Source organism: Pinus tabuliformis, chromosome 8 (genome assembly GCF_031772625.1).
Source record: "Pinus tabuliformis cultivar Carrire ecotype Pingquan chromosome 8, CPIR1, whole genome shotgun sequence".
NCBI lineage: Eukaryota > Viridiplantae > Streptophyta > Pinopsida > Pinales > Pinaceae > Pinus > Pinus tabuliformis.
In genome coordinates this window covers 1,448,703,661-1,448,718,185 of record NC_142294.1, presented here as the reverse complement: position 1 = coordinate 1,448,718,185, position 14,525 = coordinate 1,448,703,661, and positions in this window count along the sequence as shown.

Sequence of the window (14,525 nt, the reverse complement as noted above, 5' to 3'; positions counted from 1 at the left end):
GCCTTGTAAAAATTGATTGTGAACCCGTCCGGCCCAGGGGCTTTATCGTTTGGCATGCTTCTTACAGCTTCCTCTACCTCTTACAATGTGATTTCCCTATTAAGGGCCCAGTTTTTATCAGAGTTTACGGCTTTAGGAATGGCTTTTAGAAGTTTCCTAATGGCTTCTCCTCTGTTTGACTGCGGTTCCTGTGCTATGGATCTGAAGTGAGCTGTGAGAAACTCTGATATGTCATGGTGGTTCTTAACTGACTCCCCATTTTCATTTCTCAACTCAAGAATTTTGTTTGAACTTCTGTAATCTAGAGCAGATCTATGAAAAAATTTTGTGTTCTGCTCTCCCTCTTTTAGCCACTGAATCCTTGATTTTTGCCTCCATAGGATTTCTTCATGCCGACATCGACTATGCCACTGTTGAGTTAGGGTCTTTTCCTGTTCGATGGATTCCTCACTGCTTTGTCCAGCTGCCCATTCTTTGTTAATTTGTTCTAACTGATTTTTTATAGAGGTTTTTTCCTTGAAAATGTCCCCAAAAACTGTTCTATTCCACTCTTTTATCTTATCCTTTGTAAGTCTTAATTTCTTCTGCAAATTGAACATTTTAGAGCCTTCACCCTCCATAGGTTCTGACCACCATTTTTCAACCATCTGAAGGAAGCTAGGATGATCCAACCAAAATTTTTCAAATATGAAGGGTTTATTCCTTGGTGTGCCATGAACATCTGCTATGAGCGATATTGGCCAGTGGTCCGAACCTCCACTGGGAAGGATATCTGACTCTACAAGGATACCATCCATTATGATGCTCTCGGAAACTAAAAATCTGTCCAAGCAAGAGGCTATCATTCTATTTCCCCCTCTTCTATTGTTCCAAGTGAAATTGCCACTCTTGGTGTGAATGTCAACCAATTTAGCATTCTCAATGAAACTAATGAAAGACTCTGCATCCCTATTGAGTTTCCTAAGACCCCCTTTCTTCTCTAGAAGGGTTGTTATCATATTGAAGTCACCCCCCATAATACATTTGGACATTGGGTGCCTGCTAATAAGCCTATTTAAAGAATCCAGGAAACTGATTTTATCCTCTATCTTCTGAGGTCCATATACATTTACACATAAAAAAGATTCAGAATTACCTGTGGGTTGAGCTTCCACAGCAATGAAGTGCTTGTTCGCTTCTGCAGATAGTATTTGAAGTTCTCTTGTGTCCCATAGGGTTGCCAGTCCTCCTTCTCTGCCCTGACTTTCAACTTCTAGAAAATTTATGTGCCTTCCTATCTTCTTGGTTAACCTTGTCATGTTGGATCCATTGCATTTTTTTTCTTGTAAGAACATGATTTCCGGTCTATATTTCTGGAATTTGCGTTTCATCATTCTGTTCTTTGCTTGGCTATTTAGCCCTCTTTCATTCCAAGAAATGATCTTCATGATAAACTTAAGGGGTTATTGAAAGGACGGGAAGGCGCTAAGAGCCTTCATTTTCCCTGAGTTGATAATTATCATTCCTAGCTCCTGTACAGCTTCATTGCTTGTCTTTCGGCCCCTTTTCTTCTTTTGCCGTGAGCTTGATGAGTTCCAAAGAAGACTCTTCGGGTGGAGACTATTACCTCTTGCGATGCCTAGCTTTCTATGTTGCCTTTCTAGAGATGCTTTCTGCCTTGCTGTAAACAGATCACTGATTTTTTTGATTTCTTCTTCTGGTACAGTTTCTATACCTTGATTTTTCCAATTCTCCACTATGGCAGGTAGATTCATCCCTTCCCTGGCTGAAAATTCCTCCAACTCAATGTCCTCGCTCCCTCCATCACTGGTCAACATGTCTGTGTCCTCCTCCGGCTCTTCTGGTTGCTCCCCCATTTGGACTTCGTTGTTGTTGTTGTTCTCTTCTTCTTCTTTCCTGGTTCGTTCTTCCTTGTCTCTTGGCTCCTTACTGCTGCTTTGGTTTTCTGTAACTCCTCTGAGTCTGTCTCCAGATCCAAGAGCTCAAAAGTGTTGCTGTTGTTGTTTCTTTCTATTCCTGTTCTATGTGCCCTTCTTCTGTTGGCTCTCTGCCTTGACTTCGGGGTTATAAAGTTATCTTTGCCTTTGTTTGCTGGTTCTGTTTTAATGTCCTCCTCCTTCTTGTTCATAGGGCATTCCCTTATTAGATGTCCGTGTTCATGACATTTCCGGCAGCGAAACGGGATCTGCTCATAGTCTATTGCCTGAAAATAATCCTCATCCCTGTATTCGAGCCATAATCCCTCGTACAGTGCCCCTGATACATCCATTTCCACGCATATTCTTGCGTAGGAAGTGTATTTCTTCTGCAATGTTGCCTCTGAGGCTTTAACAAAAGTCCCCAACTGGTCTCCAATCTGCTTTAGAGCATTCAAACCCCAATAGTCTATCGGGAGAGAAAACAAGCGGATCCACACTGGAACCTGAGTGAAGGATTCCTTCTCCGGAGCAAAGTTCGGTTTCCATGGTCGTATGTATAAACCAGTTGAGGCCATGAAATACGGGCCTCCATCGAAAATCCTGTCCTTGTCTTCCAGGTTAGTGAACACAACTGTAAAGAAACCTTTGGCTCCCAAATGCAGTTTGACATCTCCTCTGGGCTTCCAATGCTGTCTGATCCACTGACACAAGGCTCTTTCAGTTGGCCACATTCCCATGAACTTGCAAATGACCGCATGTTCTGTCATGTGCTCTCTATAGGCTTGTATTTATGGATCCGTTATTACAACTCTAAGACTGTCAGCTTTCCTTGGTTTACAAATACCATTTGCTGTTGAGTCTTTGTTGGGGTTCGAGCTTGTGTCCCCTTCCTTCTCTTTGTTCCCCCGCCTGCTGTCTGTGGGCTCCTTGTTTGCTCCTTGTTGTTTTTCCTTGTTTCCTGTCAGATTTTGTCCTGAAGCGTTTCTGTCTTCATTCTCTTCCAGACCCTCATCTTCTTTGCCTTGGTTTATTGTATTACTGCTTGGTTCATTGTCTTCCACCTGTGTTTTCTCCTTGTTTTTCCCGCCGCTCTGCTTGAGCCTGTCATTCCCGGGGATTCTGACTCCCTCCTTTGCTTGTTGTCTCTGTTTCTGCATGATTATTTGTTTATAGGTGGGGGTCCCAATGGACCCCTCTGCACCCATCTGGACAGTCAGCCTTTGTCCCCTTCTTAACAGTGCTGCTATCCGTGATCTGTTCACTTCCAGCTCTGAAACTGTAGCAGTTACTCAGAAACCCTCGTTTCCGCCATGGTCTCCTGCTTGCTCTCTTCTCCTTAACAAACAATACATATCAACATGCCATACATATTCATTTTAAACACAAACATTAAAACTCAAACAACAAACATTATGATAGACAATCATAAGAAAAACACAAAATGTCATCAATCATGAAACATTACATTAAAATAACATTAAATTAAACAATTGATCATGGCGCTAAATTAACTTAAAATCAATTTATCATGATGCTAACTACTTTTAAATGTAACAGAAAAGGAAAATTAAACACTAAGAAGTGGAAAAAGAGAGAGGATGCACAAACCCTTAAGAATGACCATGGTTCATTCTTAAGGGCATGGATAAGGGGCTTTCTAGCCCCTTCAAACAAAAAAAATATATTTTTTTATTATGAGAGTTTCCAGAGTAATTACACAATGAATAAATACATGTTAATTTCTTTTGAAAGTGATTAATGTCATAATCATTCCATCTCTTCAGTCACGAACATGATGGACATGAGAATGCTTCACATGCACATATATTCCAATGATTCTCTGCAAAAATAATATAGTTTAAAACTCAATGACAATCCATGCTTTCTATATAGTGTAACAAAAAATACATAAATTGGTTCATCATTTAAGAAAGAGACTAACATAATTTGATGATTGAAGTTATCTTCATAATTCAACAGGGTGAAATTTCACTGCTTATATTGTAAAAGTTGGTAGTATCATCCTTTTAATTCCTAATGTAAGTTCTGGAAAATCATTAGGAACATTATTTTAGACTCCTATCTTCTCTATATCTATTCTTTCTATTTCACAGTTTTTATCTTGAACTACTCTCTATTCGACATTTTTTTCTTCAACTGTTAAGATTTAATATTTATGATTTATCTAGTAATTTTTTTTTGAACATAACTATAACGAAAAAAGAAAATAGTGAGCACCTATGTATGTTGAAGCTCATCAATAAAATGGTTGAGCACCTGAGTATACGGAAGCCCACCAGTTCTTTGCTGCGTCCATTCCTGTTTGAAAATGAATCCCAGACTAATGAAATCAAATTACTTTTACTTACTGGAGTGGAACAAATAAAATTTAGTGAGTTATCCAAATTTTAGAAACCCACACCAATGAAATCAAATTACTTACTGATTTGTCATTCCGGGGATCAATATTCACAAAAAATACAGAATCTGATCCCTTGGATTTGATTTGTGATTCCCGGGATTAATATTCACAGAAAATCCCTTGGAGCTTTAGTACCGAATTTGTTCCACGCACGCACTAAGTCCCACAGGGACCGGTACAGGTAAGGCAACCAAACAAGGGCCACACGCTGGAACAGGTAGGCAGCAACTAAACAAGGGCCACGCATTGGCACAGGTAGGCAGCAACCAAACAAGGGCCACGCACTGGAACAGGTAGGCAGCAACCAAACAAGGGCCACGCACTGGCACAGCTAGGCAGCAACCAAACAAGGGTCACACACTTGTACAGGTAGGGAAACCACTGCCAGGATCTCTCTTGAGATATCCCGCCATTCCTATGCTATGCTGAATCGAAATGGATCTCAAATCCAAAGGGAAGCTTATTTCACGTTCATTCTGCGTCGCATTGAGTCGCGGATGTAAGCTAATTTCGGCAACACAGCAGCAGTCCGTGGTGTCCCAGGTGTGGATGATCTTTCATGTTCTCTGTGTGCATCATTGCCAGGTCAGGATCTTCAATTGCTTTGCTCGTCCTTGAGATATCCCTTCATAACACTCCCAACCTCGACCATCTGCACTTCACCTATCAAATCCAATTCCAATTCCAATTCCGCTGGGCCCAACCTTGCCCATCTGCCCAATTCCAATTCCACTGGGCCCAACCTCGCCCATTCTGCTTGGCCCAACCTCACCCATCTGCCCAATTCCGCTAGCTTTCATTTCGTGGGCTGCAACTCAAACTCTTTCTCACCACACTCACATTTCCAAGGCATGTGGGTGGGTAACAAAAAATCTCAGCGCTTCAATTTTCAGCAACACAGCAACGGGCGGAGGCTGAGCTTATGGTTGGTTCCGTCCCTGTCGAGAGGCAAGAATTGGTTAGAGCAAAGCAGAGCAGGCACTGTGTTAAGAAGAGGCAGGAATTGAGTTGAATTGAGCAAAGCAGAGCAGGAATTTTGCGTTAAGAACAATAATGGCCATTGCCATTGGAACTGCGATTTATGCATTTTAGGGACGTTGGGAGCCACCACATAGCCGTGTAACCAAAATGGCCGATCTCAAATCAAATTTGTTCCTGCTCATCCCACTCATTTAATTTGAATATATAACCATAAAAGCAGAGAGAGATGCAAAGAAATTTACCCAATCTACCTGGGATTCAATCCTTTCGCACGCCTTTGGATGTACCAATACCAATTCATATTTAAGTTTAACCTGCCAATTCAATTCAATAATACTTGAACAACAACAGAGCAAGTCAATTGCATTGAATTACAAAATTCATAAGTAAATATCTTGTAAGAACAGAGCAAGTCAATTGCATTGAATTACAAAATTCATAATTAAATATCTTGTAAGGTAGGTAGCCAATCTAAAATCTGTAACGAAACTATTACATATACAGATATTTGCATACCTGGTATGGTATTGAGAAGCCTGATGGATGTGGGTGGATATCTTCTCATATACATACTTGGGATGGGATTGAATCCTCCTTTAGCGCCCACCTGCTGATTTAAACAAAAATGAATTGATGTGAATGTCTACCTCCACCTCCCAGTACCGCACTGCACAACACACATACACAAGACAAACAAGACAAAACCAGACCAGACAAAACTCAGACAGACCAAACCAGACAAAACTCATACAAACAAAACAAAACATGACATGACATGGAGCTCCAAGACTCAATACACACAGGACGACCCATACAGTGCAGGCAGCCATGGGAGAAGGAGAGGGAATGGAAAAGGCAGCGATTCTGACCAGGGTTGCAAATAAATAATGGTTGGATTCAACGATCATGCTTTCACCTCTGCAAAAAAAGCTTGCTGCCAGCTCTGCAAAAAAGAAGCTTTTCTTTGACCACCACCTCTGCAAAAAAAAGCTTGCTGCCAGCTTTGCAAAAAATCGCAATGTCAGTCTCTTTCTAATTATTTCACATATATACTTTCATAAAGATACTTGTATCCATAGTTACCAGACTCAGCTGAGTTAACTTGGCTAGTCTGACTCTGCTAGGATCTAAATTTGAGCAGATCAGACAGAGTCAAAGCTTTACCTAGTCAGAACTCAGGGTCTAACTCAGACTCGAACAAAACTTGAGAGTTATCTCAAGATCTGACTTGGGCTTGGGCAAGAATCAGGTAAAAATTGACAACTAAAAAGTAAAAGTTTTGTCCAAGTTATTTTCTTTTGCCCAACTTTCGTGAATTAAGTCTCAAGTCTTGCCTGATTTTAAGTCAAACCTTGTTTCTTTGTCCATGCTGAGTTGCACATAATTCTGTATAGAAACAGTTTCCTTAATGCTATTTTATAGACATATAATTGAGTTTAGGATCAGCTGATGCTTCCTTCACTTTTTTTAATGAGGTTTGTATTTCCAGAATCTCTTTTGTACCAAATCTCTTTTAGGAAGTAGCTATTCCCTGAATATGAAGTTATGCATTATTTCTCAGTTCTCAGTTCTCAGTTTTCTGTTTTGTTATGGATAAAAGATGTAGTTAGCATGCTATGCCAAGTTTAGTCATAGAGATTAGTAATGAAAATCCAAATACAACATATAAAAGATAAGGTTGACAGTGGATGGTTGATTGGCTCCCAAGATACAATAATTATATTTTCCTTTCCAGTGATCACTTTGTTGGTGGATTTTTTGGTATTTTTCACTTGTTCATGCTTCAGTCTTGTGTTTCAAGCTTTGGAATATAATTTCCTTCATTCCATTGTTGCTCAAGTTCATCGGCTTTATTGCATCTAAGATTCACTCACTTACACACAAACATAGGAAATGCATAGGAATTCGTTTAATTCAGATACAGAACTAGAATAAAGAACAAAGGAAGAAAACATCCTTATTTGTCAAAACCATGCTGATTATTATTGCTAAGGCTTAATACCATGAAGAATGACCGGTGAATAGGACTACAACAAAACCTACTTAGATACATACTTAGACTGACACTTCGCTACATAAACAGCTGCATTGAAACTGACTTACTGAGACAGTCATCCATGTAGTTTTTAATTTCTCAATACTACTTTGCCGTGATTGACAAAACTATTCATCACCTGTTAATATGTCGATCCTATATTTTTCTCCTGTACTAGGCAGTGTGTGGCATAAATGGGCATGTGACTACTCTGTGAAGAAGCAATGATAAATTTTCCAACCATCAGAAATAATGGAAACTCCAGATTTATTTCAACTAGATTTCTCTTCAAGCACCCCTTCATAAGATTCCTTTCCTTTGAAAACAATGTTGTTCTCACCTTTTGAGAATTGGGGCTTGTGTCCTCTCAGATATTCATTTTTCAATCTGAAGGATGTTGTTCCAGGATGGTGAGAAATTGGAAATAGATGTTACAACATGCAAAAGTGCACCTTGTGATCTTCCTATCAACTTCTTTTCCTTCACTGTACCACATGGCATCCTTTCTGCCATCTGACTATTGTTCCTACCTTGCTACTTAGACAATCAGAGGTACTTGTTGAATGGTGGGTCCTCCTTCTAGGGGATGCATTCTCCTTGAGTTGCTTTGTCTGCAATTTCAGCTTGGCTTGTGTTTCTTATATAAGGCATCCTGTTCAGCATGTTGAGTGTATTAGGGTGGAGCTAGACTCCATGACCACTCATGCAAAAAGTGGGCCCTTATGGGAGTGCAAGACTCTTGGCAAAACTTATCACTTTGTAACAATTAAATTCATGTGTTCTTCCCTTGGCCTAAGAGTCAATTTGGTGGTATGGTGACAAAAGAGGATAATTACTTTGAACAATGGGGATTTAATGACTTGGCTAGCACTTTGAGATGAAGATGTAACCATTTCAATGCTGGAAATCATTGGAAAGTAACCATCAACTGTTGTTGCACTCATAAACTTGTTGGCTGCGCTGATAAACCTACTGGTTGCACTCACTACCTTACTGGTTGCATTTTATGTTCTACATCTGGAGAACAACATTTCATGTTTTACATGGCTTTTGTATCTGTGTTATTTTGGTTACCATTGCCTGTTCTACAACTGGAGGACAACTTTTTACGTTCTACATGGCTTTTTTGTCAGTGTTATTTTGGTTGCCATTGTTTAGGTGTTCAGGTTTTCTTCCCTCTTTTGTAAATTAGTGATAGGAGTTGCTTTTTCGTAATAGTAATCAGAGTTTCTTTCTCATATTAGTAATGTAAATGCCTAATAAATTTGAAGTTACAAATTTAGTGGAAGTAATTCATTTTGCTACTCCTAAAAGCTTGTGTTAAGAGTAAGAGGGCTATTAATGGGACATGCCACTGTAGCAATAAGAATTGCAGTTATTGTGGATATGGATATCACAAAGATAACTGAGAATAGAGACTAAGAATGTCTATATGGATAACCCCCAGTCTCCCAATTTGCATTTATCTGTTCATCAACCATTCGTACAACTTAGGATTCATAAGAGGCGATGCATCATCTGCAAGGTACATCGCCCTAAACCAGTCTTATGGCCTGGCGAGAGAATATTGGTTAGGCCCTTGGGGTATTGTCCTTAGCAGAGAACATTGTCCTACTAGCTTAAAATATAAAAAATTTCCATAAACTTTGTCTTCCAGTATTTAGCTGTCAAGTTTGGTCTTTCAGTATAAAAGCTCCGGCATTTTTGATCATCAGCAAATAAAATTTAAAAAACAGGGTTCAACAGGGTTTTAGTGTTTCCATTCAATTTGTTTTATAATCTTTGACTTAATACTCATTATTTGAATTAAGTTTGTTTACTATCAATCTTTGTTCCCTCGATTGGTCTTTGCCCGCTAGCAATTGAGAATAAATTAGCCATCCATATTCTCTCTTACGGCTAATGGCTGCATGCATGGAATTCACTTTTACTGTGTTTTTAACCAACATACAATGTGATGACTCTATCACATTGTATTTATTTTTCATATCACGTTTGGGCCATTGCTACGTTAGCTGGTAAAGATAATTGTATCCATAGTTACTAGACTCAGCTGAGTTAACTTGGCTAGTCTGACTCTGCTGGGATCTAAATATGAGCAGATCAGACGGAGTTGAAGCTTAACTTAGTCAGAACTAAGGGTCTAACTCAGACTCAAACAAAACTTGAGAGTTATCTCAGGATCTGACTTGGGCTTGGGCAAGAATTAGGTAAAACTTGACAACTAGAAAATAAAAGTTTTGTCCAAGTTATTTTCTTTTGCCCAACTTTCCTGAATTAAGTCTTAAGTCTTGCCTAATTTTAAGTCAAACCTTGATTCTTTGTCCATGCTGAGTTACACATAATGGTTTATAGAAACAGTTTCCTTAATGCTATTTTATAGAGACATATAATTGAGTTCAGGATCAGCTGATGCTTCCTTCACTTTGTTTAATGAGGTTGTTTGTATTTCCAGAATCTCTTTTAGGAAGTAGCTATTCCATGAATATGAAGTTATTCATTATTTCTCAGTTCTCAGTTTTCTTTTTTGTTATGGATAAAAGATGTAGTGAGCATGCTATGCCAAGTTTAGTCATAGAGATTAGTAATGAAAATCCAAATACAGCATATAGAAGATTAGGTTGACAGTGGATGGTTGATTGGCTCCGAAGATACTATAATTATATTTTCCTTTCCAGTGATCACTTTGTTGGTGGATTTTTTGGTATTTTTCACTTGTTCATGCTTCATTCCTGTGTTTCAAGCTTTGGAATATAATTTCCTTCATTCCATTGTTGCTCAAGTTCAACAACTTTATTGCATCTAAGCTTCACTCACTTACACACAAACATAGGAAATGCATAGGAATTCGTTTCATTCAGAAACGGAACTAGAATAAAGAACAAAGGAAGAAAACATCTTTATTTATCAAAACTGTGTTGATTATTATTGCTAAGGCTTAATACCATCAAGAATGACTGGTGAATAGGGCTACAACAAAAGCATGGAAAGCAAAATTTGGGAATTTTACTTCCATGAGGAATGACTTATGCATAAAACAAAATTTGGTCGTTCTCATTATTTACTACTTACAATCACAGTATTCCCTTTCTCCCCATCTCGATGCTATATTTAATGGAATTTGATATTGTTTTTATGTTGAGCTTGAACAACACCATAGGTTGACTGATTCAAATTTGGAAAAAAGTATGAAAGGTATAGCCAAAATTATGCTAGAAAATCTAGGTCCAACATCTATAGTGTTCTGGGATATAAAAGCGAACACGAATTCATTCTTTTATTTTTTAAACAAGAACAATTTATGTTTATATTATGAAAGATAGTTTACATACTGTGAAGTCTTGTTTAGAGGCAAAACATACTTAGATACATACTTAGAGTGACACTTAGCTACATAAAAAGCTGCATTGAAACCGACTTCCTGAGACAGTCATCCTTATAGTTTGTAATTTCTCAATACTGCTTTGCCGTGATTGACAAAACTATTCACCACTTGTTAATATGTCGAAGTATATCTTTGTCTGCCTTACAGGAACCCCCAACAGGGTATCCTCCAGAGGAGTGTCATTTGGAGTAGAGTAAGAAGTGCTTGAATCAAAGCCTTCACTCCACTATGATGGGAGGTACTTCCTTGAAAGCTGACCATAGATTCTAGCATATTGGGATAAGAAAACAGAGTTGTTCAATGGAACTTTTATGTTGCATAATCTCTGTACAGAGGCCTCTTGAAGCTGGGATTTGGTCTCTTGAAGTTGAGAGCCTTTTGAAGCTGGGATTTGGTCTCTTGAAGTTGAGAGCCTTTTGACGCTGGGATTTGGTCTCTTGAAGTTGAGAGCCTTTTGAAGCTGGGATTTGGTCTTGTGAAGTTGCTTTGTAGGGAGTGAGAACTTCAATAGTTGTTGGTCTCACTTGCAAGGAATTAATGCTGGAAGCCAATCCTTCACAGAGAGTTGAGAACAGAGGAAGCACGGAGAGAAGGAAAGCGTTCCCAATATAGCCTGCTAGCTGAGTCATAATGTTATATGTTGAAGCAAGGACACCACAGCTCCTCCTTTCTTCCATACTGCGATCTGAGTCCTGATAACATTAAGCTTTCCTTGTTTTTTGTGTTTCATTTTCATGGAAAATTCGGACATGTTTATATTTTTTTCCAACACAATGCGCTTTCCCTCCCAAACGTGGAATTTCCTTAGAGTCTCTCTAAATCTGTTTATGTTTCTTTCTATCTCGACATTCAAAGAACTTGAAATTCCCATTTATGGAGCTACTACTACTTGTCAGTCTCTAAGTACTGTTAGATCTTCTGAGGTGTTCTTTTGTAAGTTTTAATATGAGTATTCCTTTTGAGTGATGCCAAGGATTCTACATAGTTGTTGATTGCTACTCCAATGCCCCAAGTTAAATTTTCAAATAACCTTTCTTTTGTTGTTAAGATTATCCATGCCATGAATGAATGGCTTGGATCTCCTTTTGATGTTCATCAAAGGGCATTTGTTAAAATCTTCGCATCCAATCATTAATATAATCAAATTTTCAGGAGATTACTTAAATGGGATTACATTCATGTACTTTTTTCGGTGCTGGTTTCCCTCCCTTTCTCTTCCCAATTTGCCAAATCATAAGTATTCTTCCAACCTTTTTCTTGTTGGCTTAATTCACTCTGCCTAATTTTTGAATTTTTCTAATCAAGTTGGCATTGATTCTTTAGACGTATTGGGAATATACCTATTTTCATTGAATATCTTGTCGTTTTGATCAGCTGTATCTTCGAAAGAGAATAATATTCCAAATTACCTTTATAATTGGCTTGTTTTTGAATCCTTCAAGCAATAAAAGAAACTAGTTACTGAACAGTTCTTCTTTAGAAGATGCTGTAATAGAGGAGGGGAGACTCATTTCTATAACCGACGAACGTAGGAAAGGGGGTTTCGTTGTTTACAAAACAATAGTCACATCTTGAAGGATCATTGATTCCTTGTTTCACCAGGTTCTCCTCTGTTAAAAGTGTCTCATTTGGCCAGACATTAAAAGTCAAGTTTGGAGATGGAATAGCTCAATTCGATCTTGTTTCATTTGATTTCTAGAGAGAGGAAGGATCCGCTCCTTCCAAGAAGTTTGAGGTATCCTTCTTTAATAATCTATTTTCTTGATTTAGTGCCCTGTTTTACTTATTCCTTTCTTATTGGAGCTTTCCCATCTGGGACTTGGGTCGAAGTTTGAGGTATCCTTCTTTAACAATCTATTTTCTTGATTGGGTGCCCTGTTTTACTTATTCCTTTCTTATTGGAGCTTTCCCATCCAGGACTTGGGTCAGAAAGGTCCAAAGGGTGTTCAGAGTATTAAGAAGGGAAATGGGATAGATCCACTTCGTTTAAAGGGGAAGAATGTGAATCAGCCTAGGAGGATATATGTGCCAAAAATGAAGGATTGTTAACTTTAGACCATCTTCTAAATGGAGAGAATTCCAGATTTGATATTTGAAGGGTTTCCAAGGACATGGTTTTCCAAATCTTTCCACAAGAGCCATCCTTTGGCTGTAAAGTTAGATAGTTGTATATTTATAATTTATTTCAAGCTCATGGCCTATCTAGACACTAAAATGATGTATGAGACCCACTTGTTTTTGAGACAAAAAACCCTCTCCACATAATATTTTCATTATTTAATTTACAATAGTGTATATCTAGACTAACTGGTTGTGCCATTTTCATTGTTTAATTTACAGTGGTATACATATCGTAGCTTTCTAGAATAACTCCTATTGTACTTGTATTTATGTTTGCTAATGGTGTCCCATGCAAAGCTTTCTAGAATATCTCCTATTGTACTTGTATTATGTTTGCTAATGGTGTCCCATGCAAATCTCCTGTTACATTTTAGTAAAAACAATGTTCACATATTTGTGTGGAGATGATGCTAGGTACCAATTCTGACTTCTTAATCAAAGGGATACTTTCATACTTCCGAAATGCTTCCAACACATTATATTATTGTGCAAAGTTGTTGTTTATTGTTGACAAGTATTTGTGCAATGCATTTCCATTTAAAAAAACAACAAAACAGAACTCACAAAACCTTCATTGAATTCACATGCATATGATGGGCGTAGAGCCGTCACATGCATTTCATAACATATAGTTTCAGTGGGATGTACTAATTATAAGTAGCGTCTTTTATCTTTTAATCGAAACGATAAAGTTTCATAACGTAAGGACATATCAACCTTGGACTTATTGGCTACCATTATAACACCAATGGTATATCCAACAATGCAAAAACTGGATATACCAATAATTTATGACTTAGCAAGGGTTGAGATGTCCTTTGTAGTGAGGGTGCCAAACCTTCTAGCCTTATCACAACAGGCGGAACATGCCCCTTGGAATTGAACCTGGGTGGATAGGAGAACAAACTATGCTCCCAACCACTTGAGCTACTAAGACGAGACAATAACCTTTGTGGTTATTGATTGGCATGGATGGACATGACAAAAGGTTGATAGCTAAAAATAGTTAGTTTATAGGTACCCTTGTTGATGGCAAGGTGCACCATGGACATGTCTATTGCCCTTTGTCAAACTTGGCACGTTGCAAATTTGTGTAGCTCCCATTAGTTAGGCCTACTAAGAGAAGCTCGGAAGGGAACTTGGCGATTTGCAAGTATGACACATGATGAACAATATTGGCATAAAGAACTTGATTAACTTTTATAGACTTGTGATCCTAGGATACATGTAGATTCCAAGAGTTGGGGATTTGCTATTTTAGGGTTGCAATGGATGGGTAGAAGTGCCCTAAGGCGTAAGCATCCGAGAGTACAATTGTACAATGCACTAGTTGGGTTCACATTCATTTGGCACACATCCACTGGATGAACTTCTTATGTGCACCATTGTTAAGCACACTTGGGTGCGATGGGCACATTTGTTGGGTGTGTGGCATCTCGGGCCCAACGTGATAAAGATGTTTGATAGTTGATGGAACAAGAATGAAGTGGGAAAATGCACCATTGGCCACACATTCATCAGGCACACATCAATTGGACACACTTGTTGGGTGTACCTTTGTTGTTTGTGTTTGGGCACCTTCAGCACAGCAGCATTGGATGTCAGATAGTGGATGGACAAGAAGGGGCAGAGACTAATAGGCACACATATGTTAGACATGCT